Source organism: Manis javanica, chromosome 8, assembly GCF_040802235.1.
Source record: "Manis javanica isolate MJ-LG chromosome 8, MJ_LKY, whole genome shotgun sequence".
Taxonomy (NCBI): Eukaryota; Metazoa; Chordata; class Mammalia; order Pholidota; family Manidae; genus Manis; species Manis javanica.
Genome location: NC_133163.1, coordinates 89,648,625 through 89,662,130, shown reverse-complemented (window position 1 = coordinate 89,662,130; position 13,506 = coordinate 89,648,625). Strand labels below are relative to the sequence as shown.

Sequence of the window (13,506 nt, the reverse complement as noted above, 5' to 3'; positions counted from 1 at the left end):
GAGATAAACACAAAATGGCAAAAGGCTAAGGTTTTCCGAAATCCATCAGCAAGCCAGGAGCCATCTGATGCTGCTGGGAACGCTTCCCCTCCCAAACTGGGTGCCTGCTGGTTTCCCAGCCAAACTACGTAACTGCCCATATCCCACGCAGGACTTCAAGAAGCAGCGTGGTTGGTGGGCCCTACAGTCTGATCCCAAACCCCTCACTGGAACTCTGTGGCTAATGTTAGTGTTGCTTCCAAATGTGTGACCAGAGGGGAGGGCTACTGCTCGCAGTGTGACCTGAGGTGGAGAGCTCAGTGCCTCTCAGGTGTGGCCTCGCTTTCCCCGGGTGAGGGCTGATGTTCTGTTTGCAGGGTCAGCCCTCAGTGGTGGGAGAAGACAGGTGGGAGTCTGAGAGACAACGGGTGTCCTACTCCAAGCCTCTGTAGCAACAGCCCTCCTGGCCAAAGACTTGGAAATGAGGCCTAATTGTATCTTTCAATCTATCCTCATTTCCCCTCCTTATTCTCTCTGTGCTTCATCAAAACAGGACTACTTCCTGTCCCAAAGAGCCTCTGGCACTTTCCTGTGTCTGTGGCTTTGCTTAGGCTGCCTCTGTACCAGGCACTCCTGGGCTTGCTTCCTTAGCTGTCGAAGTCTCTGATTATCTCCTGATAAGAGCTCTTCAAGGAGATACTACCACCCATCCTGTCCTGGAGTGGGGAGCCAGGCCCCTCCTCTGTAGGCCTCTGTGGAGCCCCTCATTGTAGCGTTTCCAGCAGCTGAAGCTGTGTCAGGCAGCCAGCCTGGTGCCTTGCCTTTCTGTCCTCATTCCTTACACTGCCTTCTAGCAGTCCTTTGAAAGGACCGCGTCATTTAGACCTTTCATGAAAGATCTTTAACTTTACCCATGTGGTTTCTCACCTATAATGTCCTACCCCCTCACTGAGCCATCACACCCCTTCCCTAGGTAATGGCTAGCATCCTTCAGGTGTCGTCTGCATCACGTGTTTATCAGGGATGCCCTCTTGAACCCCCTGAGTAGCTCATGCCCACCTGTCATGTGCTCTCTTAGGATGCTGTATCTCCCTTCATTGCACTGATCACAGTTTTAATGAATTACTTAATTCCATGCCGATACTTGGTGACTATCTCCCAGGCTAGAATAAAGGTTTTATAAGATAGTACCATATCTGTCATGGATTTCTTTGAATTCTTTATTCCCAGTGTGGTGTTTAGCATGTTGTAGATGGTCAGTAATATTCACTAAACTAGTGGATGTGTGTATTGTATTTCCTCTACTTGAGTCTGAGTTCCTTCACAACAGGTGATGAACCTCTGCTGCTAGGGCTGGGGGTGGGCTCTGGTTGGACATGAGATTTTTTAAATTGTGGTAAAATATACATACAATTTACCATGTTGACTACTTTTAGGTGTACAATTCAGTGGCATCAAAGACATTTGCATTGTTGTGTAACCATCACCAGACTTGGGATTTTCATACAGATTTCCATGTGGGAGAAGCTGGAAGCAAAGGGGAATCAGAGAGCAGGGTCAAAAAGAGCTTTGGGAGTTAAGGAAAAAAGGAAAAATGTGAAAGGTCACTTCTTCACATAAGAGGTGGGTGGTACCTAAGAAGATCTAGATCTCTCTGAAAGGGACTTGAAGTAGGTCAGAAAGGTCCAGAGGGGAAACGGGAGAGTAGAGAGCCTTCTGTGGACTTGCTGCAGTGCAGTTCACCGGGTGCTGAAGGCCGTGGGACACCAGCAACTGTGTCTTACTTGTCCCTCTATATGTAGAATGTCCCAGGGTTTGGCACGTGAGAGGGCACATGATGAAAATTTCAAATTAAGTTGAACTCATGGTTGATGGTATGGAACAGATGGTCAGGTCGGGGCTACTGCCTTCTTGGACCATAGGTAAAGGATGTTTAGAATGATCAGCTGCCTCTGGCCTCTTTGGCTGTATTATCCCTGAAGGGCTGTTTCAGCCTCTTTATTTTCAGCTAGTGACAATGAAGAGGGAATTGAAAGAATGAGAAGCCAGGTTTGCCAAGTGCCCAGTTTTTACCCAAGGGACAGGACAGTTAGAGGAAGCAGGAAGCCAATGGTTGCCTACCCTTTTGCTAACCTCTGCCGATCTCAGAGGCTGTGGACCTCCTTGCCTCCTCCTCCAACCAGCCTGCTGAACCCGGGTGTTGCAGGAGCAGTGGTAACCAAAGGACCTCTTCGTAGCCTCTGACACATTTTACTTTCTGCTCTTTGACTCCATTCACACCATGGATGGACTGGGTCTCACTTGCCAAAACCTTAGGATGGAAAGAGCACCTCCTTTCATTGACATCAGGAGCAAAGCGGGGCCAGGGAAGCTTCTTGGAGGAGGCAGGGAGGGGAATGGCCACTCCCTCTCTCTAATCTGGAAAAGCTGATACACACAGGTGAAGTGTCAGGACCCCCTGAATGAGAGGAAAAAGGGGGACACTTCAGGCAAGAGACACTGGAGGTAAGCAGGTGAAGATAGGAATCAGTTGAAGATAGGAATCAGCATGACTGGTATAGGGTTGAGAGGAAAGGAGCCTGAAGGGTGCAGAAGAAGCAGGGAGCAAAACAGTGAGAAATGGGGCTAAATAGGTACATTTGGGCCAGACAATGAAGGACTGTGAAAGCTAAGCAGAGATACAGAGTTTTGATGCAACCAGTTATAGGGGGACATTGCAAGTTTTTGAAAATTTGTTAAATACATTTTCTTGGATGCTATTATATTTCAGACACTAATGTAGGCTCTGGGGATATGATGGTAGTTGAGCCTACCCTCAAAGAGCATACAGTCTAGAGAGGGAGGCAGTTGAGCACTGGGCAGTTATAATGCAGTGTCTATATGGAAATGATGGGTTAAAGATATAAATGGATTAGGAGTAAAACCAGAATCATGGAGGTCTGACCTGAAGCTTTTGCAATAATTGAATACAGAAGTTATGAATATCTTGTGTGCCCTGGTGGCAATAGGAAGACTTGGATGGAGAGGGAGTATGTTTGTAGGGGTGAGAGAACCTGTAGTATACTTTGGCACTCAGTTGCATTCAATATAATATTTGAATGAATGAATACAGAACTTTGAGATCCCAGATTTCTAAGATGGCAGAAAAGATGGCTACATGGTTTTGAATTTGGGTAATTAGAAAAAATGCAGATAGCCATGACAGAACAAAGTTGGAGAGAAGGGAAGGAAGGAGGTGACAGGAAAGGAAGAGAAAGGAAGATGTTGCACTTGGTGTAAGACATGGGGAGTTTAAAATGACGGTGGAACATCCCATGGGAAATGTCTAGTTTGTAGTCAGAGAATAAAGCAAGCAAGCAAAGAAACAGACAAGGCTTGGAAAAAAGTACTGGAGAATGCATGTTAGAACAGGCTTGGAGATACTCATCTGGAGTAATTAGTCAAGTAATAATAGTGGAATATGCTAGATTGAGGTATTTGAGCAAGAAAAATAAAACTATAAAAAGGAGCAGGGAGTTAAGGATCATGACTCAGAAATCACTCACGCTCTTCTCCTAATGACGGAGGTCCGGGCTCAGTCTTGCTGCTTGACTTCTTGATCCCATGGTCTTGGGAAATCTCTTCCCTTGGCTGCTCATCAGATTCAGGCTCTCCCCTGCATCTTCTAAGGTTGCCTCCTCTACATGGAGGCTGCAGCTCTTAACCCAGGTTTGCACGCAAGTAGCTGAACTTGAGCTAGTGTTTTCTGGCCTCTCCAGCAGCTGGACCCTGCTATAGGTGGGATCCTAATTTAAAGTAGGTTGAAACCCTCTTTCCACAAATGGCCTCAGACTATACCTATTCCTGACACCTGTATTTCACCACTGCGGAGAGGTTTCCTGCTGTTCTTTGCACATCATAACAGATGGCCTGGACCCAGGGGCTGGAACCCAGAGATACAATATGCCTGCCTGAGGGCACGCTGTCCCTCACCTCGTTATGTCAACATCCCCGGCTTTTATCTTCTGCCTCTCTCCTCACTGGCCTCCCCCACTCCCACCCCCACTAAGATGCTGGCGTACCTCCAATCCTGAGGCAAAGTGGAGGCCATAACCTTCCTCTGATCCTAGAGAGAACTGAGTCATAACAAGGATTACAAGAGTCTGTGTGAATTATTTTACCTCGGTTCCTTTTCTATAGTCACCTCAGCAGGTTTTAAAGAAAACTACATTTCTATGGTTTCCCCACCCAGCCTGAAACTAGTGTAGTAAGTCTTTGAAAAATTTTATCCATTTCTTTTCAACTGTTTATTAACATTAGAAAAATGATAAATGCCTGTCGCAAATGAGATGACAAACTAATCTGGAAGTTTAACTATTCTAAAGTAATCAGCATTCCATAATGGATATAAAGAAAATCATCATGGAGACTAAGAATGGTTATGTTTAAGATTTTCTGGTATCATCAAGTTTTTTAATTACCTGTGAAATTTTCCAAATGTTCCAGTCATTAACAGTCTGTAACACAACCTGAAATTTTAATAGGAAGCCTCCTTTGCCAATTTTATTTTCAGAAAATTGTGTTTTGAGTAATAGATGTTTCTGAACCAAACAGAATACACAGAGAAATGTAACCTCTCACATCTACCCACCCCCTGCCCCGCATTTCCCACACCAGGGCAACCGTCTTATATAGTTATATAATGCTTATGTAATTAGCACTTCTATAACCCTTCCCAGGGTAGCCTACCTGTGTCAGCACACTTGTACACAAGCAGCACCCATTCCCATTCACCTCTTTTCTTCCCTCTAGTAGCATATTATGCAACATTCTGTATTGTTTTTCACTTAGCAATATATTAGAGGCTATGCCCTGAAGTTTACTGGGCTGCATTACTTTTAAAAGCTGCCTTCTATTGTTTGAACATATATAATTTATTTAACCTGTTATTAGTAAACATGTACTATTTAATTTGTTGAAGATCATTTATGTTGTTTCCAATCTTGGCTATTAAAATAATGTTGCAGTTAATATTCTTATACTCATTAAGATGACAGAGAAGAATGGAAGCAGTGCGCTTAAACAAGTATAACCATAAGTTAAATTCCTGAAAGTGTGTGTCTGGGTCCAGGGGTGAGGGCATTTTAAATTATCATGGATTTTTCTAAATTGTTCTGCACTTACACTAAATCACTTGCTCTCCATTTATACCCCATCAGTTTCTACTGATGTCTGCTTCTACTTTGTATTATGGCCAGCTTTATAACACAAAGAAGCTCAACAGCAATGTTTCTGTATAAAATTAACTTAGTATGCATTGATAATATCAAATAAACTGAGTATTTTCATTTAAAAAAGGTTTTGGACATTTGACCTAAAGCTAGAATTAGCTTCAGGCATAAATAAACAGAATAAATCACTCTCTAGAGCATGATTTGAAATAGGAAGGCCTACTTTGGTAATTGTTTCATAATATTTACTGTGGCCTGAATGTTTATGTCTCCTTCAAATTAATATGTTAAACCCTAATTCCCAGTGAGATGGTATTTGGAAGTAAGACTTTGGGGATAATTCGGTCACAAGGGCAGAGGGCTCACAATGGGACTAGTGCTCTTTTAAGAAGAGGCAGGAGAGACCTTTTTTCTCCTTTCTGCTCTCCACTGTGTGAGGACAAAAAGAGAAGGTGGCTGTCTGCAAACCAGGAAGAGGGCCCTCACCAGGAATCTGACCATGTTGGTTCCTTGATCTCAGACTTGTAGCCTCCAGAACTGTGAGAGCTAAATTTCTGTAGTTTAAGCCACCTAGTCCGCGGTCATTTGTTTATGCAGTCCAAACTGACTGAGACAACATCCCATGGATGTCTGCCAATATTGTGAAATAAAAACATTATGTTTTCCAATGAATAAAATCCACTTAACCCGTGTTATCTCATGTTTTCCTCAAGAGAGTCCTCTGAAATAGATATCTTACCAGAGGAAATAACTATTTCCCCAATTGTTGTTGCCTTGAAGAAAATAATTAAATCAAAAGACAGATTAAGAACAGTTTTAAACAGCAGGAAAGTACACTCTCCAGGAGTCAGGAGAGCAGGCTGTCTGGAAACCAGAAGCAGCCCCACTATTAGGGTTAGGGTTGTTTTTAAAATGGTGAATCATTTAATTGACATGTTGATTGACAATTTCAGGTTATATAACCTTCTTCTCAGGGTGCAGATGCCCACCCATAAGTACCTAGATAAAACCAATGTTGGGGGGGGAGGGGTTGGGGGTGTTGGTACCGCAATTGAAATTTATCACAATTAGGGTATAATGAATCCTGAGGTAACTCTGGATCACTTTTTGGGTTTAGTGTGCAGGTGCCAACCCAAGTTGGTGATGGTCTGGAAGCTCTTTTGGGCTTACATATCCTTAGGCCCTGAGAAGGCAGGAGACTGAACCATAAACAGGAAGGGTTTGGGGGTGTGTTCTTCCATTTGGTGATAGGGGCAGGTGGAAATGGGGAGGAGCTTTTCTAGTGCATGGTAGGATGCCCTCATGTCTGTGTAGCTACCTGACAGGCAGGGTCTCGTATCTCTGTACAGATCAGTCACCTAACGCTTAAATGGTAACTGATTTATTCAAGATCACTAGACCTAGGACTCAGAATTCTTTCTTCTCTACCAGACTTGCCTATTGCATGTGGAAGTTAATGCTCTTTCCTAGTTCTTTTCTTCCTCCTTGCTCTGAAATTGTGGGCTTAAAAGTTGTATTTGAAGGTATATTTTCTTAATACACAAATATCCTTTAAAAAGAATAACAATGAGTACTTAGTGAAAAATATTGTCTTACTCCCTAGATTATTTTATGGTCATTTATTCTGTATTCATGTGCCTAATTATTCTTGTGCTCCTGTATATGATTGGCCTTGGGACTATCTTGTGCATTACAAACAATTTATCATTCAATTTCACATAATTAGAGAAACATCATATTGAATGACCAGAAAAAAACTACTACATTTGCCACAACAACAACAAAAAAAGGGGATTCATTAATTGGTAAGTTTTGTTAGCTACCAAAAGACTGAGTGGGTATCATTTATGATGCTATCTTGCCTTTTTTTTCAGAATAGATTTAGATTTCACCTTTTCCTTTTTAATGACATTTTGATATTCTCTGTGTACCATGTCACGTGGTGAGAATGAAGAGAAACTCCACTTATGTTTAAATAGTAAGTTTTGGGTTCCTGCAAATTACTTTATACTTTAGTGTTATGAAAACTTAGTGACACTAGAATTCTTAATAACAAGAGTTTCTTTCTTAACTGAGAGGAAGGATAATGGAAATTGGAAACAAATATTCCCGAGGCATTTTACAGTATTCTTAGAATTTTCACTCAGCTGCACATCGAATTGTTGACCAATTTGGCTCCAGAGTCAGGGGTTCTCTGTCTTAAGAAGAAAGAAGTTAGGATGGCTGCATGTGAGAAGCTCTTTCCGTAGTCCAGGCGTCTGCTGACTTGTCACTATCATTTTAGCAATCCACCTTGTCTAAATCACTGTTATTTGAGTTCAGGGAAATCCTATTGAAAAAAGAGGTAATAGAAATCCTGAAACTCAGGAAAAGACTTAACCAAAGCCCCTGAGAAGAAGGGAAAAGCTGGACAGCACAAGATGATTCAGAAAAGTGTGTAACTGTAGACACTTGGCCCTTCACATTATGACCTTTGACAATAGACTCTTCATGCTGCCTTAAGAAAGCTTCAGAGTAATTTTTTTGTCACCAGCATCTTCACCTCTGGACTGTCATTTATTCTTTCAGCAGTAAACTGAAAAAGATTCATTTGCATAGACCTCCCAGGGGTGGGGGGATACATACTGGCTACTCTCTAATTATTTAGTAAATATTGTGTTTTAGATCAGAGACTGGCAGATTTTTCCTATAAAGGACCTGATAGTAAATATTTCAGGTTTGTAGGGGCCATATAGTCTCTGTTACAACTATTCAACTCCAAAAGCAGAAGACATTCAACTCTGAAAAAGTATAAACATAAGTGAATGAGTATGGCGGGGTCCAGTATACATTTCAACAATCAGAGAGTGAGTGTGCATTTGACCCATAGACTGTAGATTGCCATGACTCTTATTTTAGAGTATAAGTAACTTCCCAGTCATTATTCATTTATTAATAAATTCCATGTATTTATTGGTCACTTATTCATTGCTGTGAATGACTATATTCTAAACTTTGCTTAATAGAAGAGAACATGTTTACCAAGAAAATTAACAATGGCAACAATATCCGAAAAAGTAAATTCCAATTAAAAACTGAATATTAGCCTGCATTTCTGAAATGAGTTCTTGGACCCTAAGCATAAAGCAATTCTACATATAGTCAGAATACCGTTAATCTATGCTGGAGGTCTTTTTGAATATAATAGAGTAAGATTAAATACTGTGTGTGTATCTCATATAACTCAAGCATATGTATACTGGTCAAAGGAGGTTATAAGCTGGTAATGCTATATGAGAATATTTGTAATAAAATCATATTTCAAGTCTGTTCACATACTAATGTAAAGGATAAAGTATATTCACACACAAATAATATGTATGTGGGACTTATAACACAAAGCTGGTACACATATTACTAAGTCAAGTTTTTTGGGTGTTCAGGTCCTTGAAGTTGGTATTATCTCAGCCACCTTACCCTCTTATAGCTCTATATGTTCTCTCTTTAAAGGTAAGGTGTATATGAGAGAAGAAAAGGAGAGGAACATCTATTTCTGGCTAAAATGAAGAGGATTGGATCACAAACTTTCCAGAGTAGAAAAGGAAGAACACTTATCAACCTTTTCTATGAGTCCAGCAAAATGTAGTATCACAACTTGACAAAGAAACTGTAAGAAAAATATTTACAGGCTAACTTCCCTGATAGTCATGGATATAAAAATGATAAATAGAATATTAGTAAAATGAATCCAGTGGCATATGAAAATGATTTTATGTCATGACCAACTTGAACTTACTCTAAGAATGCAAGGTTGGCTTAATATTTGAAAACTGATTTAAGTTACCGCATAAGCATTTTAAAGGAGAAAAACCATATGATTATGTCAAAATGAAAATATTTGATAAAATTCAACATGCATTCATGGCTAAACTAAAAAAAAACTCTTAGCATTTAAAAATAGGAGAAATACCATTATTAACTGAGAAATATTAAAAGGTATCCTACCTAGCATAGGGAATGAAACAATGACATCCATTATCATTGTTTCAATTCAACTTTGTACTAGAAGTCACTGGTGAAAAAGTCAAGAAAAATAAAAGCATATGAATTGGAAAAGAAATAAACCAGTATTATTTGTGTGTAGAAAGGATTTAAAGACTATAAAGGTAAACTATTAAAATTAATCTTAAAATTCACTGACATAATTAGCAATTTACTGAATACAAGGTCAACATACAAAAATTAGTTGCATTTCTATATGTCTGAAACAAAAATCTGGAATTTGAAATATGAGAAAAACAGAAGAGCATCAGAAACATCACTTGGGATGTGGGGAGTTCCCACATGAGGAGAAGTTGACCAAACTTCACTCCAAAATACACTATACACTCAGTGACATAGAAAAAAATCACACCTTCCTGCAACATGATAGTTCTGATGAGAATCGAATATAGCCCAAAACTCCCCTGCCTGACATCAGGGTGGAGCAAGATCAAAGTCCAAGAAGCCTTTGAAACCTATCCCCACTAAGTGACTATTCATCTCCCTTTATGTGCAAGTCTCCCTATTGTTTCCTCATCGGGACTCCCTCTGCGTCTGCCCAAGCTCAACTCTCGGTCATGTACTTTCACTTTTCTTTAAACTTTTATTTTCCAATAAAATTCTTGAAGTTCAACCATTTTTTGCATGCATTCTTGAATTCTTTCCCACGACAAGACTAAGAACCCATCTCCAATAATAGGAGGAAGAAGTAAATATTTTTTAAAAATAGGCTGATGTGAGGAAAGAGGTTACATGCTTCTGTACAATTTGAGTATAATATGAGATTTGCAGAGTACTCACTAAGTGTTGGGCACATGGTGTTTAGAGATGAATAAGATACAGTCTGTATCCTTGAGAACCTCAAGAAGTATATGCATGTGTGTGTGTGTGTGTATATGGGGAGGGCAGCCACTTAATGTAAATTTCATACTGTAATACAATGGGATTAGTGAAGCCAAGTAGAACATATACAGTGCTGTGGAAACACAATGAGAACAGTGCATTTTACCAGGCATTGAAGGGGTCCAGGAGAAGATAATAAGACATCTGTTCTGGGCTTTGATAGATGAATCAGAATTTTCCAAGAGGGTAGTATGTGTGCATGTGTTTATATGCACATGTAAGCATTTAACAGAAAGAATCCTGGGCAGAGGTATTTGCATGAAAAATAGCATAGAAGAGTGAAAATTTCTAGCTTGTTCAGGGACTGTGTGTTACCAAGACATATAGCGGGAGTATTATAATGGTTTCAGATGAGGTTAGAAAGTTAGGCTAAGGTCCATGTGAAGGGCATACAGCCCTGTTAATCAACTTTTCTATTCATGGGCTACTTTTCAAACTGGAGTGAATTAAAATTACTCTAATGTGGGTTTAATAGGCAGATTCTAAGGCAGTACCTCCAGAAATTCTACTTTAGTACATATGGAGGCTCAAGTTTCCATCAGTGGCTCTTGAACAGCAGTTTGAGAACTACCCTTGCTGACAGGTTTCCAAGCAGATGTTTTACAAATATCTGCAGCACTAGGAGTTATTTGGAGTTATGTGGAGAATGGATTACAAGGGTGTATGTGTGGGGTGGGGTGGAAAGGGCAGCAGGGGGAATTGGAGGCAAGAAGGAAAATAAAATTGTTAAATCTTGAGAGATGACTTTAAAGAATCACTTCTCTGGTAATTCATGTTTGTTTTTGTGGGTCTGGTGGGTGGGCCCCTTTGTGGTGAGACCTCTCTGTGTGAGAAGCTAACTCTTTTGGCATTTTGTAGTCTCCAGTGACCCATATGATGCCCTATCATTCCATAGCTGTTGCTTTTGAGTGAAGGAGGGATATGGCCTACCCTCTTCAGTGAAATTTCAGGGGTATATGTATTTTATTTTCTGAGGTTTTCCAGCTCTTCCACATTTCTCTTTTCCCATCCTGGATTTGGTGATACCACTTTCCAGGTGACAGTGGCCCCAGGTGTCCCTTACCTTTCCTGGGTTTAGTGGGGTCTGGCCTGTCTTGACCTGTTCTGCACTATTGAGGTTGTCTCTGTCTCTTGTTCTTAAAAAGCTTTTCTGCAGGTGTTCTTTCTCACTGCAAGTGGCCCACCAGTGAGTGCTTCCAGGGCACTAATATGTCAACTGAGGCTAACATAATATATCCTAATCAGCTTCCCACTGTGTAACATGTAGAGATGCAATAATGATGACAGAGTAAGTAATTCTGAAGGCTAAAATTCTGGCAACTGCATGTTGACCAATATATTATCAGTGTGTTTGGCTCCATCCTTGGCACATTAGTGTTCAAAGAATATTGAAGAACTAATGGTTAAATATATGAAAGGGTAAATTAATTTGAGGGCAGGCAAGCCTTGAGCCTGTTGTGTTCTCCTGGGAAACCAGCAGAAAGTCACCTTTGAAGGCAGTGAAATGAGAGCATTTGTTTCAGCACTGAGGCTACCAGCACCCCCTGCCCAAGGGAGCTGACAGCTCTTGCTAGCAAGGGCGATCCACAGCCCGAGCAGAGGGCATTCACTCCAGACTGCTCCCTGGACACACAGACACTCCCGACATTTGGGAATCTCAACTTATATGTCAGGAGATTTATGTATCTTAAATTATGGAGATTTGCTGAGTTGGACTTGAGATATTTCCTAAGATTTTGGAGTTTTTTGGATTTGAAGGTGAAATAATGAAGATTCAGTCCAGGACAAAGCTTTGCCTCTGGAGAGAATGAATTCATAGGGTCCTTAAGTATGTGCTATAGACAGCAGAGGTTGGCAGGGCAATTCTTGGCAAAGCTGGCTTGGCCCTGGCACAGAGATGAGCAGCCAGGGGCGCCTCCGTAGGGCCTCAGCATCCACAGACCTCAGCTTGCACAGGAACTTTGAACCCTCTGCTGTGCATTCTCTGTGGCAAATTCAGGAAAAGGATTAAGTTAAAATGTCATCCTCTTCTCCCAGCTCCCCAGTTTAGACATTGATATGGTAAAACGATCATTTGAAATGAAAACCCCTTAATGAATATTTAACTTTCTCTGCTTGCCACAAATTATTTTAGCATTCCTTGGATCCTCTACCCCCACTCTTATTTTAAGAACTTTCACATTTTAATGTCAAAACAGCTCCAAGACGCAGGGACAGTTTGCCTGTAGAGCCTGGCTCTGGAAAGCTAACCTGTTTTGCAGTCAGACTCCTGTGGTTGAGTGTTTAGGGTTAGTCTGAACATACTGTGTCTCGCATCAGCACAGGGTTGGTTTTCCATCTCAGAACATATCTCCAGTTTCATGTCAATTTAAAGTAGTGATCTTTGGCATGAGTTTTCTCTCCCTTAGCAAGTTATTTTCCTCTCTTGGTTCCTATTTGTGATCCTGGGGTTTTTTCTTGATCAATGTGAGCCTCAATTTCTCCATCTGTAAAGTGTGGACGATACTGGTAGCTTCCTGGTGAAGTTGCTTTGAGGATTACATTATATTAATATATTTAAAGCCCTTAGCACAATACCTGGCATGTAGAAGTCACTTCATAAAGTTAGCAGTCAACTACTACCCATGCCTTCTTCATAGGGACGTTGGGCTGAATGTATTGCTAACTATAGAAAAACCACTGCTCTTTCATGAAGAAAAATACTATGTCAGGTTTTAATGTGTGCCCTCAAAGCCCACATCACATTGTGTTATACGGAGTTGTGTACATGCATCTGCATGTGTGTGGCCCCCTCCCCTATTAGACTGTATTCCTCCTGGGCAAGACAGCATTTTAGTAAGTACCTAAGGCCTAGCACCCATTAGGGAACGTGTCACATGTTCACATTTAATAACCATAACTATTACTGGGTTAAAAGCCAAAGGATAGGAGTCAGAAAGGCTTGGGCTGTTGATTCCTTGGTAAATAACTCTCTGAAAAATGTCGATGCCCTTATTTGTAAATTAGATAATGCCCATCTTGCTGAGTCCTTCTGAACATTAAGGAGGCAATAGATGGCAATGTTTAGTTAGGTAATTGGCTCTCAGAGTTTGTGCTAAATAAATTACAGTCTATAATATTAAGGATAAAGTTGAGAGCATGTAATTCTTAACTATTGTGTGCTTTTTTTTTTCACTGTATCAACACTTTATTTCACTGACATGAGACATCTGTCAAACCTTGCCTTATGGGGAGGAATCCTTTCTTTACAGGATGAGAGACCAGAGCCCTGAGTAACACTGCATATATAGGATCTTAGGGGTTCCCAGACCCAATTCCAACGTGTGTGTGTAGGAGGGGGTTTCCCACACGTGACACCAAGCAATTTTCAACACCATTAGGGTGTCTAAGAACT

At 40.8% G+C, this 13,506-nt stretch overlaps 1 long non-coding RNA gene across 2 annotated transcripts in view; it reads left to right on the top strand.

Annotated features, from left to right (window-relative positions):
• Positions 1-9,799, top strand: part of LOC118972442 (uncharacterized) — a 100,726-nt gene extending 90,927 nt beyond the window's left edge. For both annotated transcript variants that reach the window (XR_005061421.2, XR_012120903.1), the window contains one exon: positions 8,679-9,799. This is a non-coding gene — a long non-coding RNA (uncharacterized lncRNA). The remainder of the gene's footprint in view (positions 1-8,678) is intronic.
• The last annotated feature ends 3,707 nt before the right edge of the window (positions 9,800-13,506 follow it).